This window comes from Hibiscus syriacus, unplaced genomic scaffold, assembly GCF_006381635.1.
Source record: "Hibiscus syriacus cultivar Baekdansim isolate YM2019G1 unplaced genomic scaffold, ASM638163v2 tig00112540_pilon, whole genome shotgun sequence".
Taxonomy (NCBI): domain Eukaryota; kingdom Viridiplantae; phylum Streptophyta; class Magnoliopsida; order Malvales; family Malvaceae; genus Hibiscus; species Hibiscus syriacus.
Window position 1 is genome coordinate 264,431 of NW_024063362.1, and position 14,204 is coordinate 278,634.

The following is a 14,204-nucleotide window of genomic DNA, read 5'->3' on the forward strand; positions in this document are numbered from 1 at the left end:
TTTTGTCGAGTCTCTCGACTATTAAAAGTTACAAATGGTCACTCGACTATTCATATATTCCAAATTCATCCATTTATGTTAAAATTTGACAGTCTTCCAAGTTGGGTGTTAATCTGCTGACTGATATATGATAAATCTTATCCATAACTGTTTGAATTGTATAGTTGGTTAAGATTCTAAGATCAAATTTTATCATATTATAATCAACAGGTTAACGTCAAACTCAAATCACAACTTTGAAGCATATGAATAGTCGTGTGACCATTTTATAAATTTTGATAGTCTGAGGACTTAATAAAGCAACACCTTATAGTTGAACGGCCATTTTATAACTTTTAATATTCAATGGTTTCAACAAAGCAGTGTCTTATAATCAAGGGATCATGAATGTCAGGGGTATGAATATTCAATGTCAAATTATTGAGATTTATTTTTAAACAAATATTATTTTGTATTTACCATGAATTAATAAAAAATAATATTTTAATTGAGGATTAACTAATGGCATTAAACAAATTCTATTCCAAATTAATATACCATGATAAGATCTCAAACTTGTGCAGAGTAGAGGTAACAAAACCAAAATTTATCCAATAATCATTAATACTATAAACATGCAACATTGCGGAATCAACGGTCCAGATTCTGTAGTTATTTGGATTACAGATAATACATTCTTCTTTCTTCACTTACTTGCATATTGCATTCTGAACAAAGACAGTAATTTTAGTGAACAGTGAGATAAAAGGGAAAAAAAGAAAAGAAAAGAAAGAAAACACGTAAAATATTACAATTCAAAAAATTCATCGTAAAATATTATTACAGGCTGCCCTAAAAGGAGATGGAGTAGGAGGAGGCTAATTTCAAAACGACGGAACGACGCCGAATCCATACATGTTACCGCCATCAACTTCGATGTCACTGCGTTTTGCAAATCTCCCTTTAATCCTCGGTCGCACCTCCGCGTAAGCTTTTCTCGAGGCGTAACGTATCGTCTTCTCGAATTTCCTATTCTTTCTCTTCTCCCTGTACCTCAACACCCTCGCCTCTCTCTCTGCCGATGAGAGTTGCACCACCGCCTGATGGGTTGATTCCGTCGGCCCTTTCCCGCACGGGACTGATAAGTCCGTCATCGCACTATCATCTGGCACCACCCCAACATCCAACGATGACGATGATACCTACAAAAAATCGAAAACAATAACATGGTTAAAATTTGAAACTTTGACTATGGAAAAAAGACCTGGTAGTGGTACTAGTATCTGCTTTTGTTTAATTCTTACACTGTGGCTAAGGCAGTGAGGGTTGTAGTTGTAGTTGTAGCCATAAGGGAAGGCTTTGGGTGTAGTGAACTCCAAGTCGAAACAGTGATCGTTAACGATTTTGTTTTGGACAGGAACAACTCCGTCAGTTGCAGAGCTGTTCTGCTCCTGATCATTTTCTTGTGTTTCCATTTTCGGATCCACATGCCCGTAATCCAGATCCAGATACGGATCCATCTCGGAAAACACGTACTGTCCAGCGTTCACGTCCGGGCTTTCGTTAGCCTTATGGTTGTTAGGGTTGGGAAGCAGCCACGAGGCGGCCTCCGCTTCGCTTCTTCTTCCCTTCTGCTGTCGTCAGCGTCACCATCGACGTCGGAGAAGTAACGGTCGTCGAGGAAGTTAAACGCCGTGTTCGGCTTGACAGAACCATAGAAGGGAACCAACGGAACGCGCTCGTGACGGCGAGCGAAATCTTTAGCCGAGTGGATGTCTCGGTCGCAAGTGACGCAAAGAGTTGCTGCATCGGCCTTGCAGGTGACGTGAGCTGGCGCTTGTTCGCACACTTCACAGACCAAGACTCGAGCGTGGCGGGAGGCGAGCTTGTTGGCGGCGTGGATTTTGGAGTCGCAGTTGGAGCAGAGAAACGCCGAGTCAGAGCGGCAGAAGAGAGTGGCCCTCTCTGATTTGCATGAGTCGCACAACTTGGACGCCATTTCAACAAGGAATTTGCCTCTCTGCTCTTTGGTCTGAATTCTGAAAGGTGAGTTTGAGGCTTGGTTTCTGTTATGAACTTATGATTGAAGCTTTGACCAAGTTGGGTGCAGTGTGGGGAAGGGGAGATCTGGGTATAACCAATAGAAATATGACACGTGAATAGTCTTAGCCAAATAGGAGGATTTTATTACGGGTTGAAAACTGGAGAGTGGAGAGGCGAGAGCCGTCAGTTTCAGTGAGAAAGGAACCTTTTTATGTTTTCGCCTTTAAAACGTTTAGTTCATGGAATTTAAAATTATCAGTGGGAATGTAAGATTATTAGTGGAAATGTAAGATTACCAGAGAATAAGATTACTAGGATTGTTGTATTTTGTATTTAGTTGGTTTAACAGGAATGTAAGATTACCGTGTTTAGTTAAAGAAATAAAAGATTATTACAATGTATATTCGATCAAATTATCCTTATTATATATTTATTTTTTAACATTATATATTTTCTTTAAAAAAATTAAATTCATAAAATATATATATATATATATATATTACAAAATTAAAAATATAAAAAGATTTAATAAATGGGTAAAATTTTATTTTAATCCTGAATTTCATATAAAATTTTAATTATAGATTTTTTTGTAAATCTAAAATAGTTTAAGGATAAATTTGTAATTTAACCTTCGTAGAATTTTTATTATTCAATGACAGAAGAATGATATTTTTGAAAAAAAAATAATAATTTATGGACATTTTAGTCCAAAACGCCGGTAATCCAATAATACCTAAAGAAAGGGAGGTAATGACATTCCCGGTAATATACCCTAAAAAATTTATTATTGATAATAAAACATTACCGAGAATGAGATTCCTGACTAACCAAATATGATAATGTAGATTCTATTCCTATAGAAATCCCACATTCCTTGATCCAAACACCCGGTTATTGCGTGTGGTGCAGTTATCAGTAATGAAGAAAATAACAACAAATTAACTTCTTGTACAGCTGTCCCCTATTCCATCCCTTGGTTCGGATTGCTTCCATGTGTCACTTTCCGCTTGTTTTGGGTGTGCAATGTATTAATAAATTAGTTATTAGAATAATTATAATTTTATAAAATTACATCTATTGTCTCAATATTAATAAAAATAATTTTTAATAGTATATGACGATTATAATAGGGTTTTTATCCAAAAATCACCTAAAGAATTAATAATTACTTGTCAGGTACTATTGACTAAATTTTATCGATCTAACACCCATTTGCTGACATGGACGGAAGGCACGGATCATCAAGTGCCCCTTCCCTAGGTTTTCGTCTGACCTAGCACCACGCAGGTAAAGCACGGATCACAATCCGCGCCTTCCCTAGGTTTTCATCCGAGCTGGTGCCACGTTGCAAAAGCGCGGATCACCATCCACACCTTCAATAAATACCCTCCAATCGTCTATTTCTCCCCCTTAATTATCACATACTCATCCCCTATAAATACTCTTTCATACAACTCTCAAACCATAAAAAAACACTCATTATTCCTTTTATCATTCATTCTAACAAGCTTCAAGTGGGTTTTGTTATTGTTTTTAGAAGATAATGTTTTATTATATTATAATCATTAAATAGTTTATTATTTTATTATATTTCATTGTACTATTTTTTTGTTTTTGCAGTTATAAAATGGAAGGCGAGTTGTTGCGTTTAGATATGAATCATATATTGAGTCATTTTGTCGATACAGTAACAATTTTAAATTGTGTTATGTTAATTATTGTGAATGTTTTATTTTTTTAGTATTAGTTTATATTTTAATTTGTATACTACTTATTTAATCAGGGGAATAATCGTATATTAGATCCATTTATTTTTAACACTAAGTTAGAGATATTGAATTGTGTCTGTTCGTAGTTAGCCGAGGATGGATTCGGTTACATAGCAAGATATGAAGGGCATTGTAACATCGACCTTATTTCTGCACTGGTTGAGAGATTGAGACTAGAGACACACACATTTCATCTACCGTGTGGGGAGTACACTATTACGCTGGAGGATGTTTCTTTACATTTGGGGCTTCCGGTAGATGGGGATGTCATTTTTGGTGTAGCGGATGGTGATTGACATTTCTTGTGCGAGGAGTATTTTGGAGGTATCTCGCCTAATTTCATCAGTGGCCGAATACTGTTATCATGGTAGGCTACAAATTTTTGACAGTTGAGCGAAGACTGTTAAGAGGAACATGCTAAAATATTTGTATGGGCTTGCATATTACGTCTCACAGTAAGGATCTTGATGCCTGATAAATCTCGCAACTAAGTTCATTGTATGTGGTTACATCACCTCACAGATTTTCGAGCTACTGGCTCAATCAGTTGGGACTCCGCGGTTTTGACATCTCTGTATAGAGAAATGTGTTGAGCAACTGATTATCGAAAAAAATGCTATTAGCAGATGTCTTCTTCTTCTACAGTCACGAGCGTGATATCGTATACCCTTTTTATGTTCGATCGTGAAAAACCCCGTTAGTGTTCCCGTTATTGTTGAGGTAATTTCAATATTGAGTTCATATATAAATAATTTTTTTCTATATATAATGATTTTTTTACACTGAATAGGTCGTCATGTATAAGGAAATATCATCGTGATATACCAGACGAATTGGAAGAAATTCGGCTACACATTGATCAAAAGGCTGGTACACTGGTATGTATTTAAATTTTATTACTTACCTTTAATTATCGTTATATAATAAAAAAATTATTTTGATAATAATTATATATATTTGTTTTAGTTCCAATGGATTCCTTATGCTACTGAAGAAATGAGGCATTGCATCCCACCTCACTTGAGTGACCCATTAGATATATGGATGATGCTGGTCCCTCTGATATTATATGTCATTGTCGAGTGACATCCCACTGATTGCGTGTTCCTCCAATTTGGTTTTGTATAATCTATTCATGAAGCACCTAGGAATCTCGACAATTTGCATAACATCGATAGACGGGGCAAAAAAGAAGTCAATTGGCCGATTAAGTATAGCAAGTGAGTAATAATCTGGGAGGATCGACGTGGACGTATTCTACATAAGGAGCCAATTTATGTTGATCATTATTCGATTATGGATGACTATTATCAGTTGTTCAACACGAACGAGAAGTCGTTCTTACTTTTTGAGGAAGCGCGAGGCGAGAGCATTCATTGGTATCGAGAAAAGCTTTCACCGTCACAATATCATCGTCCCCTACTCATGGACGGAGAATAGGCACTTTCGGTTCATCCTCAGATACAGCACCAATACCATCACAACAACCATTATCTACATCGGTTTACATTATGCATTTATTTTAGATGGGGATGCAACAATTTCAGATGACAACGTAGATATTTCAGATGCCACTACAGCCGAGTCAGACTTTACCGTAACCATTTCAGATGCCACTACAGCCAGTTCAGATACCACCGCCACAAGGTTTTATAACACCTCCTGGCGGATATTATAGTTCCCTGCTTGTAGACCCATCGTGGGCATCATATGTTGCTTATTTGGAGGGTGATTCATCACCACAGACTCAAACACCTCCGACCGAGTTTTCGCAGTCATTGATGTTGATGTTTTCGCAGTTTTCATAGTTTTCTATGATCGGTGGGATGGTTAGTCATACACCTCCAGGGTCCTTATTCTATGGAGGTTCTGCATCGTCATTCGTCCCTCATCAGCAAAATGTAGATGCTATTGATGTTGCTACTAATGATGAGAGTGGGGAGGAAGAACAACTTAAATAGAGAAACCCTCATCGAAACAGATGACCACCGCCCTTTGGAACATATTCAAGACACAAACATCAATAGAATTGTTTAGTTTGTAAAGATTTTATTTAATTTTCTTTATTTATCAACAAATGTAATGTTTTTATTTAATTATGGACTTTTATTTATTTTGTTTGTTAATATTTTTTTATTTAATTATTTGAATTGTATCGTTTGTATTTAATTGTTTTTATTATTTAGTTTGAAATTTTTTTACTTAATTTTCATTTGAGTAGCCCATTACCTAGTAATGCTCAAATGACATTAATTGAAAGTAAACAAAAATAAAATAACACAAACTGAGATTTCATAAAGAACAATTTCATCGTCACAACATCAACAGTTACGTGATGATAAAAGAGATGAACATTTTTTCCTTTTGTGGCGTAGGTTTCTACAATGCCCACATCTTTTGTTTTCTTTGGCCGTCTCTCAAATATCCATATCATAATGAATTCAAGTGGATTTTGGACGACCTGTCTCTCTTAATAAGGATAGATTTGGTACAAGCAGAAATCAATTGTGAACCTCATCTGGGTCTTTCTCATTATCTATGGGGGGAAATCAAATTCATATACCTTAAATACTTCTGAAAGTCGGTATACGAGATCCACAAAACGATTATTGTCTTGAAGGTTATAAGAGCAAGCTGCTATGACATGGGAGAATGTACACTTCAGAGCTTGAAAAAATCCACAATCACACCACCTATCTTGTAGATTAACTTTGAACGAGTAACCTTCAATCCCTTGAAGAGGTCGTGGCATTTCTATGACACGAAATAATTCATGAGTTCGAGAGAAGCTTGTTACAAACATTCCATTTGAAACATCAATTCTTTTTTGTAGATCTGCAACTAATCTTGGCTGATAAACATGACTATTTTACATCCAAGTTTTAGCTTGTCCCTAAGCTTGGAAAAAGTACTCCCAAACAAAAATACGTCGTTTTAACCAAAGTTGTTACTGATAAATGGCACTCACCCTTTAAGGTCGAATTGATAGCCTTAGCGGAGTTGGTCGTCATGTGTTCATATTGATATCCACCATCATATGCATTTGTCCATATTTCTTTGTTGATGAGGCTGATGTAATTGTACCCTTGCTTGTTTTTTCCTCGCAAATTTTGAAGCATGAACTCAAACGTTTGAGGAAGTAGTTTGTAACATGAGTGTCAAATGTAGCACTTACTGTTAAGTTACATAAAAAATTAAAATGATGAAGAAATGATATTAGGAATTGTGACACACTCATGCACACAAGTAATTGATATTCATCATTCTTCTTGATATTTCCATGATATTTCGAGGTAATATATCGGATACAATACCGATGTTGGACATAGGGTGGTTGCCACATTAGACCCAAAGACTCCATTGTTGCTTTGATCCCAGCTTTGCGATCTAAAATGACACAGATTTTTTCCCTCGTAACAACATGTAAGCGTAAGTTTTTGAAGAAAAAAAGCCCAAGAATTTGTATATTCTCTTTCAACAAGGTAAAAAACAATACCATTTTGGACAACTGCTAATAGTTGAACTTGCTTGTATTTTTCCATACAAGAATGTCACATTAATTTGGACCACAGGCTTGCAGTATTTCACAGCATTAATGCACTGTGGGGTAAGTCCAAAAAAGCTGGTAGAATTGACATCGATCATGAAGCAATCGATCATTGTGGTATGCATGGCAAGTTTCAAAGTCGACTATTGTCCCAGGATTCAGTCTGCGCACTACCCTAAACTAACTTGATAGTTCTTTGTAAGATGAATCCAACTCACCATGAAGGTTTTTAATGCCATTCTACTTTGCTTTCCATGCTTTCCTGTAGGAGACGATGTACCCATATTGAGACTTTATAGCTGAAATCAGTAATGCAATAGCTAATGTCGGAGTCCAAGTTGTGATGGTCCTGGTTAATCCCTCTAGCACAACATGTATGAGAACCTTTGTATAATGTTAGTTCCCATATATTATTTTTCCTCATCTTTTTCTTCGATACACGAACCATCTAGTTGCATCCGTTATCACGTTGGACACAATAACAGACATACTTTTTGGTGGTGGATCAGTCGAATCTAGAGTGAATATAATTACGAATGTAATTCTTAATTACAATCATCGCTTCTTATTTTGATGGAAACTCTATTTTGATATATAACTCACCATCATTGACTGATGAGTTAAATCCGTAGTCACCAACATTATGCATATCCACAAATTATGGTCTGTTCATTGCACTATAGTAAGCTTTATACATATGTGTTGGAGGTTCAGTGTGTACCGTATTTGTGAGAACTTTATCTACATCATCATCATCGTATTTCATGTTGAACTACAATGATTTTGGCTCAATGAATAGTCCATTCTCAGTACCATCTACACCTGGCTCACGATGAGGTTCTTATGGTAGAGATGAGGGTTCCTTTGTGATGCCTATATTTAGATTAAACAAGTTGGTAGTTGAATACCTTCCACTTAAACTTGAAGGCATTTTGTCATACAGGTTTTGAATTGAGTGCTATGTCACAGACATCTCGATATTGAGGTCGAAAAAGCTTGTAGTTGAATGCATCCCCTTGAAACATGAAGGCATCGTGTCAAATGGGTACTGAACAAATTGTTGTGTCGAGGGCATCCCTATATTCAAGTCAAAGAAATTGATAGATGAATTCCTTTTCCTTGAACTAGAAGCAATGTTGCCATATGGATTTTTCGTGGAGCCACCTCCACAAAGATCGTAACAAGTTGATGATGAATGTCTCCCCATTGAACTTGATGGGATGGTACCAGGATATGGATTTCCCATTAACAAGTTAAAATCATTACACATTACTTGAGTTGGGCTATCAACTTGATCAACTTGTTGAGTCAGCCCATAGTGGGAGCATAATGATATACCACGACCCACATACACTTTAACAAATGTGGCATACATTTTTGTATCAACGTCTGAATTTTGATTCTAAGAATCAACCATCATAGCAACATCATCATCGTTAGAGAGTTCAAACGCTGTATAATTTAATGGAAATATTACGGTTGGAAATCTGTATAGAAGTGATGACAATCTTCTTAGTACTTCTAACATGAACCTTTCTTAAAATTTTAGTGATCAACTCCTCAAGAGTGATGTTTCTCTTGAAGGATATTCTGACATAAAGATTTGATGCGAAGATAACTCCTCAAGGTTGTCTTTGCTACATCGGCATCCTTGATTTTCAACTGGTAGTAATCGGACCTTAAGTCTATCTTTGAGAACACATGCTACCCTCAGCTGATCAAAGAGATCATTTATCCTAGGAAGTGGGTAACAGTTCTTGATAGTTAACTTGTTTAACTCTCTATAATCGTTGTACAGCCTCATCGACCCATTTTTATTCTTGACAAATAAAAATGGTGCTTCTCACGGAGAAGTGCTCGTTCAGATGAAACACCTCTCTAACAACTCTTGAATTTGAGTCTTCAACTCAGTTAGTTCCATACAGTAGGGAGCAATGGACACTAGACTTGAACCTAGCATTACCTAAATGTCAAACTGTAATTCATAGTTGGGTGATAAACCCGACAACTCCTATGGGAAAACATCAGGGAAATTTTAGATATTTTCGAGTATCGAAACTAAAATCCGGGTGTCGATCACATGAACCAAGAAGGCCTCACATCCACGATCGATCATCTGTAGGACATTTATGGCTGATACTATCATCGACTAACTTGATCTCTCACTGGTCATCACTAACTTGGTTCCATCGTCTTCCATGAGCTTGAGTTGTCTGGTCTTGCACTTCAAACTGGAATTGTACTCGGATAGCAAATCCATGCCTAAAATCATGTCAAACTCTTTGAAGGGTAACTCCGTCAAGTCTGCTAAGAAGGTCTGACCCAGAATGTTTACTAAACATTATATGTAAATCTTATCTAAAATGACATCTAGACCTAGAGGGTTAAATACTCAAACTACTACCTTAATGTCTTATGTTGGTTTTTTTTATCTCTTGGACTAGGTTACAAAAGATGTAGAAGTGGGTGGAAATAAGATCTATCAAAGAACTAACTAGAATATAAAATATTTTGAAGTTACCTAAGATCAAGTCAGTTGCATCACACTCCTCGCGGGTTCTCACTACATACTATCTAGAGGCTACCCTCAGCTCTACACCGGTCGCTAATCTAGTTGTTCCTTTGCTCTGCTACCCATATGCAATACTACCACCTCTAACCGACTCTTGTCCCCTTTGTACTGATGGCGTTGACCTCTGGTTCACTACCAAAGTCGCTCACTTAATTCCCAGACAGTCTCTAATGAAGTGGTCTAAGAAGTCACAATTATAGCAACCCCTCGATCCCTACTGGCACATCCCTGTGTTGCTTCTCTCGTATTAAGAAAAGATAAGATGGATAAAGACTTTTTTTTGACTCCCTAGCACTAGCTCTCGAAACTAGTGAAAAGGGTCTCCTTCAAGATTCAGATCTGCCTCTACGATCAAAACTCTGATTGGCTCTCCTAGACTGAGCTGTTAAGGTCTTCATGAACCTTGACTATCCTTAACCCTCTTGATCATGGTCTGAACTGATCTTGCTACCTCGGGGGCTTTCATGGCCTGCCCTATAGTCTCACTGGTCTACCTAGAACTCTTACTAAGGATTCTTCCACTATCTTTTCCTGGTGGGACAACTCAGGAAAACCCTAAGAGGGTCGACCATAAGGTATGATAGGATATAGAGATGTAAGCCATCCCTAAACCTTTGATAGCTATGCTCCTCTGAAGAGATCAAATTTAGAGCGTACCTAATCATTCTAAAGAATTTGCACCCATATTCCATCACTAATTGATCCTTTTAGACTAAGTGTAGAAACTACTCACTCATATCATCTGTTTGATCCTTTGATAGGAATCACTCTCATGTTGCTCTTTAGCTCTATTTCCATCTCTATGGCCTCCCACTAATCTATAGTGTCACCCTTGAGCAGGGCGGTGATGTAATCGAGCTTACCCCTCTGAGGTAAGATGCAACTATGTGAGGGTGCGGAGGGTCTCTCTAAGCCACTGGTCCACCACTATAGGATCAACATCCACTGAATTGTGGAAGTCAATGGTCTTGTATCTGCAGAGCATTTTTACTGGGGCTCTTGGGGAATTACTATTGGTTGAGCTAGGGTTACTGGTGGGGAAAGTGGCGTAGCTATGGTGTTAGGCAGAGATCTAGTAATCTGTCTAAGTACGGAGGTGAGATCTCTGAAGAAGGTCGTCTCCTCGAACCTTGTGTCCTTAGGTACGTCCTGCTAACCTGTATACGGGATGAACTTGTCACTGGTGTCTACTGCTAGTGAGGCATGACTCTCATCTCTACCATCCTAACTATATGTTGAGTTATCTGCCATAGGGCTTTTTTTTAAATTAGAAAGAAAAATAAGATTATTATCTTCATTACAGTCTTTAAAATACTCTTAACTCTCTAGGGGCATGCATACTTATATACGCTATCTGACTCTAACCCGTGGGTCCTAATAACAGCTAAACTTGACGCTCTGATACCACTAAATATAACACCCTAATCTAATTCGACCCAAAGATCGCTAGATCACGATGACACATGGGACCACCAGAGTGGCCAACCTACAAATTTTCTTTTAAAATGACTGTAAACTATAATACTAAAATCCATCCATGAAAATGATAAATGAAAACATAAATAATTGAGGTTATGAGTACGAAGGAGCTCCCAAAATATTCAAAATAATACAACATTGAGTTTAAATTTAAATAAAGTTATATCTGACATAAATAGGGTCTATAATAGTAAATGCTCTTTAAACAAGATCTAGGCGTACTCTGAAACTCTACTGAGCTGAAACTACTAATGACGATAATAATCCACTACTGGTCACCTATGAACCTGTGCACGGAAACACATTCCAAGAGCTGAGTTTATGAGCTCAATACCACACTAATAATTATACTATATTACATGCATTCACTATGTAACATCCTCCATACCGAGTTAGTGATTAAATTGTAAAGTTTCAGAATTTGGTGATTAAAGTAGAATGATGGAAAAGTTCAATGACTTATTTGAGTTATTTTGTGTAGGATTAAATTATAAAGAATGAGGATTAGAAGGATAAAATGGTCTTTTTATAGCAAGATAATTATTTGGAGTTAGTATTATATTAATCACGTGGAAGTATAGAAAATCAAAACAAGCTTCCAGAGTTCTCTTCTTCATTCTTCTTCTTCATACGTGAGACCCAAGCTAAAGGTAAGATCTCTTGTTAGTGAATTTCTTGATGAATTTATGGTTGATTTATGACTATTAGGCAATAGTTAAGCTTAAAGGAAGTTTAATTTGTTTTAAAACCTCAAGATGAGAAGTATATGAAGAATTAAAGAAAGGAAGTAGAAAAGTGAAATCTTGGATTAGAGTTCATAATAAGAATTGGAAGTGAGATTTGACTTGTCATCAAGTTAATTAAGGGATAGGAAGTGTTAGAATAGGAATTTGAACATGTTGCAAAACTAGTATAATTTTTGCAATTACATAGGAATGACTAGATTTGGAATTTAAAGAAGTGATTATGGAGTATAAATGAGTTTAAGTATGTGTATTAAAGTTAGAAATATTAAAGGGAGTTAAATAGGAAGGTTTGAGCTGAAATAAGGTGATTTTTGAGCTCAAAATGGGATTTCTGGGCTAGTAGAGGTTAATTTCAAGACTTAGGCATCTGATAATCATCTTGAAAATTATGCTTATGTAGTTGGCATGCCAAGGGTAGAGGGTCTACGTGGTCCTTCGGGATATATATATATATATATATATATATATATATATATATCTGGAACATGTGTGAAGTCTTGTGAGACACATACTTGATCCCTAGTATATGTATATGATTCTTAAGGAATGATATGTGGTCCTTATGGACATTATTATATGGCACTACGGTGCAATTCTACGCGGCACTCCAGTATAATTCTACGTGGCACTTCGGTGCAATTATACGAGTTGTGGTGATAGCATAGTGCATAACCTCACAATACTCACATACCTTAGCTTCTCAGTATGGTATCATGGGCTAATGAACTTAATAATTTCTTATGAATGTGAACTTATGAATGTGAAATTTGATAAGTTTATGTGTAAGAATATGGTTATGCTTATTACATTGATTACATTCATATTATCATTGCAACCCATCTCATTTTGGCAATTTCTTTATATTTTATGGTTATTATTATATTGCCTCACTAAGTCGATGACTTAGCGTGTGAGTGTTGCACACGTAGGATTCGATAAAGTAGACGATCGAGGTTAAGCAGCTGGACAACATTACTCCTGTAACTATCAGATCAGAAGCAACTTAATAGTATGTCATTTTGTTATGTAAATCAGTGTCGGCATGTAATAGAAGGTTAAGTTGTGTATGCTCTGAGTATTTTGTGAACCTTGTATAAACATATATATATATATATGTAGATTATCGTATTTTCTTAATATAATTCAAATGTTTTGTTATTTTGTTAAGAATAATGCTTTAAAAAGGTAATGTGACATCTCAGACTCGTATCCGGGTCGGGTACGGGTTGGGGTGTTATATTTAATGGTATCAGAGCTATGGTTTAGCCGATTCTAGGCATAAACCAGAGTCTATAGAGTCTTTAAATGGAATACATGCCAACATATAGTGAGAACTTCTGATCTGATATAGTATGAGTATGTTGTTTTGCTAATAGAACGATGTGTTTATTCTTATTAGATGTCCGGACATAGTAGCTCCCGAAGTGAAGTGGGAGAGGATAGGCCTGCTGAAAGCAGTAATTCACCTGCCCTGACCAGGCAAGGTGAAGGACATGCATCTCAGGGAGTGCCTGTACAAGACCAAGATACTTTCTTCAGGACGTTGGATGCTATTCTGACGCGTCTTCAACCTCCTGCTCCACCAACTCAATGAATGAATATAGCAAAAGAGTTGAGAGGTTTAAGAGCTCCCGAATTTAAGGGAGAAGCCGAGGAAAGTCCGATTGCTGCGGATCTTTGGTTAAATGATTTGAAAATCATGTTGGATGGTCTCCACTGTTTTGAAGTGGAGAAGTTAGATGGAGCTGTTTCGTTGTTGAGGGGTCAAGCGAGGATATGGTGGACGAACATCACCATGAGGATGTCCAGTGACCAGTTGACTTGGTCTTTGTTCTTAGATGAGTTTAAAAAACAAGTACATTAGAGATCAGTTCATTCGGCAGATAAAGCAGGGAGTTTTTGAATTTGAAACAGATGAACCGCTTTGTATATAAGTATGAGTGCGAGTTCAACAAGCTGAGTCGGTTCGTAACCGAGCTTGTGCCTACTGAAAAAGATGCTTGTGAATGGTTTGTGGAGGGCTTACTCCCTAGATTGAAAGAGATGCTGATAGTATTGAATTTGTC

The 14,204-nt window shown here is 36.8% G+C and overlaps 1 pseudogene; it reads right to left on the reverse strand.

Annotated features, from left to right (window-relative positions):
• Window positions 1–821: 821 nt before the first annotated feature.
• On the reverse strand, window positions 822–2,035 carry LOC120181851 (annotated as a pseudogene).
• Window positions 2,036–14,204: the final 12,169 nt, after the last annotated feature.